At 26.5% G+C, this 12,411-nt stretch overlaps 1 non-coding gene across 1 annotated transcript; it reads right to left on the bottom strand.

Moving 5' to 3' along the window:
- TRNAL-AAG lies at positions 1–81 on the bottom strand. Its single transcript has one exon. It is a non-coding gene; the product is annotated as a tRNA-Leu (tRNA).
- Between the last annotated feature and the right edge of the window lie 12,330 nt (positions 82–12,411).

Genomic DNA, 12,411 nt, shown 5'->3' with positions numbered 1-12,411 from the left:
TGTTGACAGTGGGATTTGAACCCACGCCCTTTCGGACCAGAACCTTAATCTGGCGCCTTAGACCAACTCGGCCATATCAACTTGATGGTAAAATTAAACACTTTTGACAACTAGTCCAATAAAGAATGTTGGTGTTTGGTTCATCAAGTTCATGGAATTATCATCCAAGTTTTGCTCACCTGAAAATATCCCTCCTTTGACAACAGTTCAATGAAGAACTAGTTAGTTAATCAAGTTCATGGAATTGCCATTTGATTATCATCCAAGTTTTGCTCACCCAAAAATATTCTCCTTTTTTTGACATGTACTTCAATGAAATTGAAGAATAATGTTTGATTCATCAAGTTCATGGAATTACTTTATGATTATCATAAAAGTTTTCCTCACCCAAAAATATTCCTCCTTTGATAGCTACTTCAATGAAAAATAGTGTTTGATTGTGTTCTTGAAAAAAAGGGAAAGAAGATAGAAATAAAATATATATATATATACTTCAAATTTATTATTTAAAAAAATATTAATAAATTTTAAGATTAAGTAAGAATAAAAAATAATAATAGGGTCAAGACTAAAATTTATGTTTTAAAAAAAAAAAAAATAATAAATCAAAAGAGATTAGAGAAGAGGGGATACAATTAGAGTTATCTACATTATTTATAATATATATTATAAATGTTCAAATAATTTATATGAATTTGTAAACGATGTTTATTAAAGTTAAAATATAATTAATATTTATAAATATATAAATTTTTTAATTAGATATATATGATTATAATTATTAAATAATAATAATAAGTAAAAAATTAAAATTATATGACAATATATTCTAAATTTAAAAATATTATATAATTTAATAGATTCTTTAATTAAATATATATATATATAATTAAATTTGAAATATTCATATTTATTTAATTAAATATACATATAAAATATTATAAAATTAAAAACTTTATATAAATTAATTTGATTTGTTATTATCATTTTAATATATATATATATATATATATATATATATATATATAATATTACCATTTTAATAATAATTGATATTGAATATTTTTAACTTAATTATGTATAAATATTCCATAGTCAGTAAATATATATAATATATTTGCAAAATTAAAATTTAATATATATATATATATATATTTGTAAAAATTTTTAAAATAAATAAAAGTTCATTAAGATACTGGTTATCCAAATTAATTAATTAATTAATTATCCTTCAATCTCTCTTCAACCTATTTAAAATAACTTTTTCTCTTCTCAACCCTCTCTTCTCCCTCAACCTCTCTTTTCAAATTAATTTCTACTCTCTTCAACCTCTCTCTCTCCTCGATTGCTCCCAACTCCATTCTAATATTATTTAAAGATCATTCGTCTTTTGGTAGAATTTTAATCTAAGATTAAAATTTTCAATTAAGTTCTTCTTATTCATATTTTTTATAAGATTTTGTGATCATATTATTAATCACATACCAATTACTTCATTTGCAACTTAACCATGCTAGACAAAAGCTTGCCATAACTATCAACACGGCCACAACCGCTTTGGCTCGTCCTAATTTCTTAATTGATGTCTTTAATACACGTTTCATCACTTTATTTATAGTAATTATAATATAAAATATTAGAATATCATCGAACACACCCGAAATATAATAAGATTAATCATTCGAGAAACAATTTGTTGTAGTAATTGATATTAGAAAGCGGTCGTCTACAAAATGGTTGTTATTAACAAGTCTATAAAATAGTTGTTATTGATTATTAACCACAAATCTAATGACGATTAATATTGAGTAATGACAACCGTCTTTATAACGATTGATATTGCTTAATAGCAACTGCTTACAAAAACTTTAGTTATTAAATAATAACAACAGTTTTAAGGACGTTAAATATTGAGTAATAACAACCGCCTTTAAAACGGTTGATATTGCTTAATAACAACCGCTCACAAACCGATTGTTATTGAATATTTACAACTGCCGCAAATCGGTTGGTATTTCATGTTTGAGCAATGCCTACGGAGGCTGTACCAAACGTAGTTAATTGAGTCTTAGAGATTATAAATTCGAGGCTATCATAGTCTCTAATTTAAAATATCTAGACAATGGTAATGAGATCTCTACCTTGTACCATGTATATTAAAAATGATAAAAATTGTTTAAACATAACGACAAAATATGATATGAAAAATCGATATATCAAATTATATAATTTAATATATTAAATTTATATATATATATATATATATATATATATAAAAGGATATAATAGATTTAATTAATATTTTTAAATACTAGGTTTAAATATTATCAAATCAATTTATAAACTTATATGTGAAAGTAATTAAAATTTTGTATATTTTTACTAGTTATTCCATACTTAAAATTCAGTTTCAATATTTCAGATCTTAATTTGTGTCCAACACTAACTTAACCCCCATGGATTTCTACAAATATAATCAAAATTTAATTGCTTAGTTTCACATTTCAATTTATGACAAATATTTTTTTCTTAAAACCAACTAATCTGATCCTCAATTTTTTTAATCCAACTATTCTGATTTTCTATTTTTTTTTAATCCAACAGAGAAGAGATCCTGAATCCAACTATTCCAATGGCTCTGATGAGATTGCTGGGTATCTGTTTGTTGAGTAATCACTAGTAAAAAAATCATTAATAGTAACCAAAAATAGTAACCGTTTGTTCAGCGGTTGATATTAAAGGGGTAATACCAACCGTTTTAAAAACCGTTAATATAAAGGGGGTCAATATCAACCGTTCTTAAAAACGGTTGATATTAACTCATCTATATTAACGGAATTTTAAAACGGTTGATATTGACTCCACTCTATATCAACAGTTTCAAAAACCGTTGATATAAAGGGGGTCAATATCAACCTCTCTTAAAACGGTTGATATTAACTCATCTATATTAACGGAATTTTAAAATGGTTGATATTGACTCACTCTATATTAACAGTTTTAAAAACCGTTGATATTAACCACATCTATATCAACCACTTTAAAAACCGTTGATATTGACCAAATCTATATCAACCATTTTAAAAACCGTTGATATTTAGATATTTAGGGAAATATCAACAGGTATTATTAAGACTTATTCTGATATATATTTTGTTATATTATATTTTATTATTGGCAAAATGTTTGAATAAATTTTATTCTTAGTAAAAAAGAAATTATTCAATATTTTTATTAAAAGTTGTTACGAGAATTTATTTGTAAGTTTTGAGTTATTTTTATTTATTTTATATGAGGAATAAAAGTGAGATAAGATAAAAAAAAAAATATATACACGAAGGATTATTTTTTTTAGGGAAAGTAAAAATAAAAATATTAACAAAATTTAGTGTTTATGAAAAATATAAATATTAATAAATTTTAATATTTAATAAAAAAAAAAAATATTATTAAAAAAGGAGAATTAAAATTTAAGATTTAAAGAAAAAAATTAATAAGTGGAGAGAGATTAGAGAGAAACTAGGAAAGATATATAATTATATATTTTTATTAAATTTAAAATATAATTAATAATTATTTATATAAATATATATGAATTTATTAATAATTAATTATATGAATTATATAATATTAAATAATAATAATAATAATTAAAAAAACAAAATTTTATGACAATATATTTTAAATTTAAAAACATAATATAATTTCATATTTTATGTAATAAAAATATATATATATATATATATATATATAATTAAATTTGAAATATTCATATTTATTTAATAAAATATACATATAAAATATTTAAAATTTAAAATTTTTATTTAATTTAATTTGATTTGTTATTTAATAGAGTAAATATATATAATATTACCATTTTTATTTTAAAAATAGTTGATATTAAATATTTTTTAATATTTTCAATTTAATAATTTATATTTATATATAATATTTAATAGTTAATATATATATAGAGGAGTGATAGAGTGAGAGAATTTAGTGAGGGAATTTGGTGAGGGAATGACGTGTCATCACCTTCATTGGTTGGAAAATGTAAAAGTGAGAGGAAAGAGAGAAAATAGAGAAATTATTTGATTTTTTCAGCGAATAACATTATGCCACGTCATTCCTTCACCAAATTCCCTCACCAAATTCCCTCACCTAATCATTTCTCATATATATATATATATAATATTTAAGTAATTAAATTTTTTAAATATAATATATATATAATTAAAATAAATAAATAAAATATCATTAAAATCGTGGGTTGTTATACAAAATAATTAATTAATTAATTATCCATTATCTGATAACTTCTCCTTAACTTCGATAACTTCTTCTCTCCTCAATCACCTCTCTTCCCACAATCTTTATTTCTATGACCTCGATTACTTATTCTCTCCTCAATCTCTCTCTCATCCCTCAACCTCTCTCTCATCCATCAATCCTATGCTCTCAAATCCAGAGACAACTCTCCTCCTTCAAATCAATGCTCTTAATTCCTTTCTCATTTGCCTTATAGGTAAAATTATCATTGTATAATCAGGTTTTTGAGATACATTAAGAAGTTGTTAAATAGATTAAACAGATTCCTCCAACAATGTTTATATTATTAACTTTAATTTTAATTATTTATGTTGTAAATGTCTTTATATCTAGGTATACTAAATTTGGACGGAATTAATTATAAAAAAGAGGAGGTAGTTAATTAATTATGAAGAAAATGAGGTTTATGCTGAAGAAAGAAGAAATAGATGATAGAAGATGAAGATCAAGGAAGAAGAGATAGAAGATGAAGTTCAAGGAAGAAGAAATAGATGATTGAAGATGAAGTTCGAATTATTTTTTTTTATATTTTGTATTATGAATTTTTTATTTAAATGTAGTATTTGTATGTAATGGAATTAAATTATTTTAATGTTAATTTTAGAATTATATTTAAAAATTATCTTGTCATTTGAAATTTTGTATAAAATAATTAAATTTATTTTAAAGTGATTTTTAATTAAATAATTGAAATATTTTTTTTATAAATTCGGAATAAAAAATGTCAACAACCATTACAATTAAGAAATTACAACCACTTTTATAGTTCTTAATAACAACCGCCTACAAAATGGTTAATATTGAGTAATGATATAACATTTTTTAAAACGGTTGATATTGCTTAATAACAATTGCATTGAAAACGGTTGATATTTCTTAATAACAACCGCTCACAAAACGGTTGTTATTGAGTAATAACAACCGCCCCAAAATGGTTGATATTTCATGTTTGAGCAATGCCTACGGAGGCTCTAGTAACGGATGTCAACCGCTTTTTGAGCTGTTGTTATTACTCAATACTAACCATTTTTTATTTAATAACAACAATAAAAACCGTTGATATTGACCTTTTTTTTACTAGTGAATGATACAGTTTCTCGAATTTCAAATGTTTTTAGTTCGTCTAAATCTGAACATAATACTTGTGATTTTGTTTTTTTTTTTGCTTGGAGTTGTTATAGTTCATGATCTTAAAATGAAAATATTATATGTAGAATAATTATACAATTTTGAACAGATTGCAAAGAGGGATTTAATGGTGTTTCTTTTATTATCATTTACTTAATTGGTTTAACATTAGTAAATTTACAAATCTAATGGATCGATAATAGAAATTATTATAACAATTATTAGCTAATTGAAATTTACAAGAAAAAGTGTGGAGTAAAAATTCATTTACAGAAAAAAAAAAAAAAAAGAGCTTAACTTTTCATGTATTTTCAATGGGTGACTACTCATTTGAATTTGATTTCTTAAAGAAACATCCATAATTGAAGGTGATGGATACAAGGGAGTTATACTTCAAATGGAGATGCAGTGGGATGGAAACTCTAAATTATGTTCTTGATATCAAAATAAGAGTTTGCTTATCACTGCCCATAATGGTATTTTGTAATATGATTTCTTCATACAGATTTATTATCTTCTCTTTTTTTATTGTGATAAAGATAAATAACAATAATATTCTTTTTGAAATTATTTCTAATATTTGGATACATATATTATTTAGTAATTGTGTATTAGTTGTTATCATATAAAAATTAAAACTCAATTAAAGTATAAAGATTATGAGACTTATTTAGACAATTTATAATAAATATGGAGATATATTTGTGTAGAAACAGAAATACTATTTATTATTTCGTTGATGTCCGAATAATAAATGTGCATATTAGGGCTATGTTCTCAACCCATATAGATAGTCTACCTATTATGTTTTTCTCAGACAAAAAGTTTATATTCATTTCTCAAGAACATTCAAGAGGGCTATCGATAAAGGGTTTGAAGACATAAACCCCACACACATCAGACATTCCGATACAGAACAAGAGAAGATCCAAGATCAAGAAGAAGAGAGAATAACGAAGAACGACTTAATGAACCGTTCTTCATTCCAAATTCAGGTACGTTTCCGCAACTTATGTTTATCTCAATTTATCGACATAGAATATAATGATTATATACTTAAAGAAATAATTATCTAGATTAAAGATTCTAACCATTCTGACTTTTACATTCTTTTATAAGTCATCCAATATCATAAGATAAACAAGAGTTCTTCAATACTTAAAATTAATGTTTGTTTATGAAAGGCTTATAATCAAGTAATGTAAATTTAGCATTAGTATTGTAACTCCCGAACTCGGGTCTCGTTATCGAGAGGAAATAAACTATAAATATCTCGAGAACTACGCTACCACATTCTAAGCTCGATCAAAATATACATTTGAAGATACACTCTTATAAATAATTCATATTTACTGTGATTTTTCAACGTGAGACATCACAATTTCCTCAACTTAGTAGTATAACTTACTCGTCGCACGCATGTGATACTTTGTCCACGCGGAATTCAAGATGTGTTTATCTGTAACACTTTGTTCCTTCCACCGGATCGGTCTAATACCACATGTAATGCTCTGACCCTAAATATCGCTATTCGTGAGAAATAAACTACAAATTCCTTGAGTAAACCACTAAGACACCACAACATAAACTCAAAAATACTTACACAGTCTAACTTATAAGGAGTTCAATAATAATTTTTTTTACAAGTATATAGTACTACTTACCGTTTGTATTTGACGTCTTCAAGTGAGGATGAAAGACCACCCCTTTAATCAAAGGGGTCATAATTGTGTAAAGTTGTGTTAATCATCTTTGGGATTAAACATGGGTCATGAATAAAGAAAAAATGAATTTTCCTTTAGTATTATGTTTCAGACCTATACAACTCTATCCAATTTGTTCTTAATATCTATTTGGTGAGGTGTCAATATATATGGAATCCACCCATGTTTAAAAATTACCATTTATATTTCTATTTTTCTACAACCATTAATCTCATGTAACATAATTAGAGGTGAAATATTTACATTAGGGTTTGGTGGGCTTAAACCATCCAAAATTTATTTAATGTGGAGGTGACATGAATATCTAATTTTTGATTTTTTTCAATCTAATTCATTATCAATTAAATTATTTACTTAATTTTTTAATATATAATTTTCAAGCTTAATTAACTTAAGCTTTCTTTTAAGTTTATCCTACCTATCATTCTAGCTAGATTCTTCTATGACATAATGAAAGTGGTGAATGTTGGAGATGTTGAGGTTAAAGAAATTTTTATTGATACTTTTGGTATTGAGTTCATGGTGGCTTAAGTTTGCTATCGGTTATATTAGTTAGGACAATTTGTTTATATATAGATAAGTAATTTGCACAGATAGTAAGAGATTTTATGTATGTGTGAGTGATATATATAAAGAACAATGGTGTAATTGAAATGTTTGAATGTGATAGTGAAATCGAGTTTTTAATAGAGCTCGACGGAGACCATTTATGAATCGAACTCAGATATCAAATCTTGTGTTGTTTTACTTTTTATGATTTTTGTTGTTATATTTCTCAAGTTTTTTGATTGATTACGAGAGAAATTCTCTCATATATCAATTTAAAATAGTTTTCATTTGACTTGGTTGAGTGAGGGGGGAAATTGGACGAAATGACCCTAAAAATTGGGTTATTTGCCTCCGTGGTCACCCAATAATAAAATTGATCTGGTGACCACTTTATTTTTTTAGACGAAATTACCCTTTTCGCGAAACGCGAAGGGACTTCGCGAAACGCGAAGTGAAACAGTGTAAATATATATACTAAAATTTTTTCATTTTCTTCATTTCGTTTCTCTCTCTTCTCTCTCTTCTCTCTCTGTTCTTGTTCGTCGGCGGCGAAACGGCGGCGGCGGCGAAACTTCGGCGACAACAACTTCGGCTATGCCTTAAATCTACAAAGATAAGAAACCTTAACCCTGAATCGATGTTTATAATACAGATTTATGCTCTTATTTCCATATCTTAATTTCAAACCCTAACCCTAACCCAAATCGATTTATGATCATGTTTCTAATATCTCCATCTGAAAACCCTAAATCAATTTATGTTCTTATTGTCTATTATCTTCATTTCAAACGATTTATGTTCTTTTTAATGAAACCCTAACCCTAAATCAATTAAATCTGTTCATATTTGTTCATATTTGTTCATATTTGTTCATATTTGTTCATATTGGTTAATACTGGTTCATATTGGTTCATATTGGTTCATTTTTTGTTCATCTTATTGTTCTTATGTCGATGATGATATTTGCAGATCATATGGGTTCCGTTTCACGAAGGGCTTCTCGTTACGCGAAGGGCTTCTCGTTACGCGAAGGGCTTCTCGTTACGCGAAGGGCTTCTCGTTACGCGAAGGGCTTCTCGTTACGCGAAGGGCTTATCGTTACGCGAAGGGCTTCTCGTCATCTTATTGTTTTTTGAATGTTGGAAGCTAGCAATCATATCCACTTCAACTTAAGGCGTTCTAAATAAGATTCGAACCCGCGATCTGCCACTTGAGTTAATCTCAAGTCAAACATCTTAAAGAAGCTTTTTTAAATATAAAAATAGAAGATTTAGCCCAAGATAACCTCTTCACCTATTAATCTAACTTGATGGACTAATTCTATTGAATAAGACATGTTAATCTTTGACCTAAAGAATGAGCTTGACAACTTGAATGGAATCAATCAATATTAATATTAAAGATTGTTTTCCTCAAATCATAACCAAATCAAAAACGGGACCCAGCCAGACACACAAACATTCTCTAAGGTGATTCTAAAACAACCCATATCAAATTGATCAAGATTACCTCAATCCCATCAGCTGTGAGAAGTAAAACAATGATATTAAATAATAGTTCAATCTCAATTTCTCTATGTCTCCCCTATCAAAATGCAATTCTACAAACAAACCCTTTAACATATAATTATAGAACACCTAAATGAAAACAACTCAATTGTATTGTCTATTGAGAAAACCCTTCATCCATAACACTTAGCCGGTTTTCGTCTTGCTATAAGTACTTCTTCACTGAATTCCGACCCATTTCTTTCAATATCTTCGCCCAAGATTAGATTCATGAATCCCTTCGCGAAACGAGAAGCTCTTCGCGAAACGAGAAGCCTTCGCGTAACGATAAGCCCTTCGCGTAACGAGAAGCCCTTCGCGTAACGAGAAGCCCTTCGCGTAACGAGAAGCCCTTCGTGAAACGGAACCCATATGATCTGCAAATATCATCATCGACATAAGAACAATAAGATGAACAAAAAATGAACCAATATGAACCAGTATGAACCAATATGAACCAATATTAACAAATATGAACAAATATGAACCAATATGAACCGATTTAATTGATTTAGGGTTAGGGTTTCATTAAAAAGAACATAAATCAGGGTTAAGGTTTCTTATCTTTGTAGATTCAAGGCATAGCCGAAGTTGCTGTCGCCGAAGTTTCGCCGCCGCCGCCGTTTCGCCGCCGCCGACGAACAAGAACAGAGAGAGAAAGAGAAGAGAGAGAAACGAAATGAAGAAAATGAAAAAAATTTAGTATATATATTCACACTGTTTCACTTCGCGTTTCGCGAAATCCCTTTGCGTTACGCGAAAAGGGTAATTTCGTCTAAAAAAATAAAATGGTCACCAGATCAATTTTATTATTGGGTGACCACGGAGGCAAATAACCCAATTTTTAGGGTCATTTCGTCCAATTTCCCAGTGAGGGACTAGACATAATAATTGTACAATAATTGGTTTTCTTTTTAAATTAGTTTTTGTTCAAAAATAGTTTTTAGACTATTTTCTTTTTCTTTCATTATAATATATAAAATATAAATCGCAAACAAAATTACATTAAGCCCGATGTGGATGGAAGTGGAAATCATCAAATCTTTTTCATTTTTCTTTAATGTAATAGGTGACTTTAATTTTCTAATTTTTTCAATCTAATTCAATATCAATAAAATATTTAGTTAATTTTTCTTTTTTTTTTCTTCATACTTACTCAAAAGTTTTTCAATATCATCAATATAAAAGATTGAGACATGTACATATAAGTAATAATATTTATGTTTTAAATAAAACTTAAGCTCAATACAACGTAGTTTATACGTAGTAGTTTATACGTAGATATGTTAAGTTCACAAAACGATTTAAAAATACAAGCTATAACTTGTATTGTAGTTATACGGTACGTTTAGCTAGGTCAAATCTTATATAAGCTGAAACAAACATTGGTTTGATTTTGGTTTTGCTTGTCTGTACTTTTGACTTATCATATTGTTTTTTGTTATTGAAGAGTCTCATCTTTCTCGAAGCATACTAAGTTCAATGGGCCTACGTACGCGGTGCCAGCTTTCATCTTTCTTGAATTAATTAATTAGTTAATTAACATATATTAATTAATTATATACATATATCATATTCATTAGTAATAGTAACAAGTAACAACAACGTACGTCAATGTTGTAACTTGTGTTTTACTTTATTATGGGATAAGTTAATATATATAATAATTCATATTTTGTATTCCATATAGAAACTATTATTTAAATCATTTTTAAGCAATTCATCCTAATTATACATATCTCTATCAAATTAATAAAATACTTTTTTATTTTAATAATGAAAAATTCAATAACTCAAAAAATATTGTATTGAATAGATAAAAGTAGACTATAAATATCATTAATGAATAAACTCATTAAATCATCACCACGCTAAACTCAAAAGATATATTCATATAAATATTTATATTATTAGTTTATTAGTATTACTGTGATAAGAAGTGCATATTTACTATGAATTATAGGACAATAAAATAATATCTTGTACGAGTACAAAAAAAATATTGTATTATAGAAAACAAAATAAAAGATTTATAATACCTTAATATTTTTACTTTAAATTTCTCATGTTTCTGCATTTAAAATTATTCTCTACCGGCCAGTATTTAATTACGGTAAAATCTTTAATTGTGTCGGTTGTCTCATTTAATTTTCTGTATATTGACAATGTAAAAATAAAAAGTTCATTGGGGTTTAGTTTATTCTATTATAAATTCGTCCATGGTAATTTATTAATAAGCTCAATTGGAAAAGGTAATGAAAAAGTTCTAAACTTTATAGAATTTTACTTTTGCCAACAAGTAAAAAAGAAAGAAAGAAAGAATATGTTTAATTTAGAAAGTTTGCACAACTATATATAATCATAATTTTGATTTTAACTTTTAGTGAGAATATTTAACATTTAATCTCTACTTTTAACACTTGAGTCATATTATTAAATTAAGTTTAAAAAATTAAACAATTTCTCAATTAATGCATTTATATCATTCTGGTGCATCACCTGGAAAAATACCTAGAAACAACAGTTGATAATTTAAATTGTGAAATTTAAAAAACTATTTTGGCTTGGGAGTCTTGTGATTTGGGCTGATATCACACCAAATGATGTTGGTATACATATTTTTTATATTTAAAAAAAAAAAAAGTGAAATATTTGTTCAATAAAATTCAATCTCACAAAAATCACAATTCCTTTACCCACACACTTTAAGTAAACCGATCACCCAACCGTCACAAGTTCAATCTGAAAACTGGTCCGACAATCTGTGTGCCTTTAAATTAAACTCTATATATAACTCCAACGATTACAATTTTAAATGTGAATCTAATTCTAATTAGAAATAAATAAATCTCATCTTAAAAATGCATAAAATATCATTGAAATCAAAATAGAGTACAAAATCTATTGAGATTTTATCTTTTTTTTTTTATTATTGCTATCATTCTATATTGCTATTGTTCTGATGCCGTTGCTTGAGGGCTAGGCTTGTTTGCTCTTGAAAACTGGTATGCATTTATTACCACACTATTATTTCTTTTATAATAATAGTTATTTACATCTTCCAATGTTATACTTAAGTAAACTGTAGTGTTTAAAATATTATTTTAAAATTAAAACAAATTTGAAATATATAT

This window comes from Impatiens glandulifera, chromosome 5, assembly GCF_907164915.1.
Source record: "Impatiens glandulifera chromosome 5, dImpGla2.1, whole genome shotgun sequence".
NCBI classification, from domain to species: Eukaryota; Viridiplantae; Streptophyta; class Magnoliopsida; order Ericales; family Balsaminaceae; genus Impatiens; species Impatiens glandulifera.
The sequence above is the reverse complement of the archived record's forward strand: the minus strand, read 5'-3'. Positions and strand labels throughout refer to the sequence as shown.